Source organism: Kryptolebias marmoratus, linkage group LG7, assembly GCF_001649575.2.
Source record: "Kryptolebias marmoratus isolate JLee-2015 linkage group LG7, ASM164957v2, whole genome shotgun sequence".
Taxonomy (NCBI): Eukaryota; Metazoa; Chordata; class Actinopteri; order Cyprinodontiformes; family Rivulidae; genus Kryptolebias; species Kryptolebias marmoratus.
The window spans coordinates 392,459-394,098 of NC_051436.1; the positions used below are offsets into that span (position 1 = coordinate 392,459).

The window sequence follows — 1,640 nt, forward strand, 5'->3', positions numbered from 1 at the left end:
GACGCCATCTTTAAAGAAAGCTGCTGGGAGGTTGGAGGGTTTGTCCTTTGATTGACAGCTCAGAGTGACATCATGTCCCTCCATCACAGGGAGGACAGGACTCTGCAGGATCACTGATCCACCTGAACACAGAGACAAACTCCAGCATTTCATCCATTTCCAGCAGCTTCATCAGCACTAACTCCACAGTGTGATCTTACCAGTGACAGTCAGGTTGATGGTGTTACTGGCTGCTCCAGAGCTGGACTCACACCAGTACACACCACTGTCTGAGGTCATCAAGTAGTTAAGATTACAAGGCGGGCCTGTTGCATTGTTGCACAGAGTTCTGGTTTCTGTGGTGGTGTTTCTCCTCAGAGTCCATCCAGCAGAGCTGTGGTCCTCCTCACAGCTCAGAGACACAGAGTCTCTCATAAAGAACTGAGATCTGCTGGGACTCACAGTCAGACCAGCTGACAGAGCTGGAAGGAAAAAATGTTTGTTTTTATTCTTATCAAAGATCCAAAGTCCTGAACCTAAACCCAGTTCTGTGTTTCTGTCATATTGAAGGATTTCTGCTGTCAGACTGTAAACATGAAACTGATTCTTTGATCAAACTTGTTCAAAACTCAAACTTTCTGGCAGAAAGCATCTTAGTGAAGACTCCACTCTCTGATCAAGAACAGAACTTCTGTTATTTTGAGTTAAATAAAAAAAATAACATTTAAAGTTAGAAAACTCATAAATGACAAGTTTGACTTCTCAACACAAATAAACTTTTTACTTTGTCAACGTTTAGTTCTGAGTACTAATACCTTGATTCTTTTACTGATCTTGACAGATAATGATGATAAAATGTAATAATAAATAAAAATAATGACAATAACATGACAGTTGGAAAAATCACAGTAACAACACATCTGATTTCCACATGTGAACACATGTTTTGCACATGTTTCTGTGTGATGTTGGCCCATTGTTGCCATGTCCATGTGCTCATGGTAAACTCATGTTGGTTTTCAGAGTAAAACAGGAAGTGGACCAACCTGGGTTTGTTGTGCAGAACAGCACTGAGCTCAGAACTGAAAAGAGAAAAAAATCAGTTTGAATGAATAAAATAATGAATAATTCTCCACTAAAACACTTTCAGGGTTCAGATCCAGTTTGGTTCGATGCAAAGTAAAGTTCTTGTTCTGATTCTAGAAAAAGAATCCAAGGGTGGTTTTGTTAAAAAAAGATCAGCTAAAACAGAAATTAAAAACTGACCCAACAGTTGATTTTATTATTCCTAAGAAGAAGAAATTATTTTAAAACTATGATTTAGAAGACTGTCACACCTGAACCTAATCTGTAAAACATTTAATTGTTCTAAAATAAATAAAACGTTGAATTAACTTTTCGTTCTGAAGTCAAGTCATGTGTGTGAATACTTTGGTCACATGAAGGAGTTGATTAGAGTGAAACTGACCGAGGATCAGGAGTTCAGACGGACAGAACACCTAAACACAACATCCAGCCGGTCCATCCCGAGGACAGAGACCGGTCCATCCTGAGGACACAGAGGCCGGTCCATCCCGAGGACACAGAGGCCGGTCCATCCCGAGGACACAGAGGCCGGTCCATCCCGAGGACACAGAGGCCGGTCCATCCCGAGGACACAG

General features: G+C 41.0%; 1 long non-coding RNA gene across 1 annotated transcript; it reads right to left on the reverse strand.

Moving 5' to 3' along the window:
• Window positions 1-2: 2 nt before the first annotated feature.
• Window positions 3-1,060, reverse strand: LOC119617210. The gene is made up of 3 exons (XR_005233433.1): window positions 1,026-1,060; window positions 201-461; window positions 3-122 (listed from the first exon to the last, which is right to left on the reverse strand). It is a non-coding gene; the product is annotated as an uncharacterized LOC119617210 (long non-coding RNA).
• Between the last annotated feature and the right edge of the window lie 580 nt (window positions 1,061-1,640).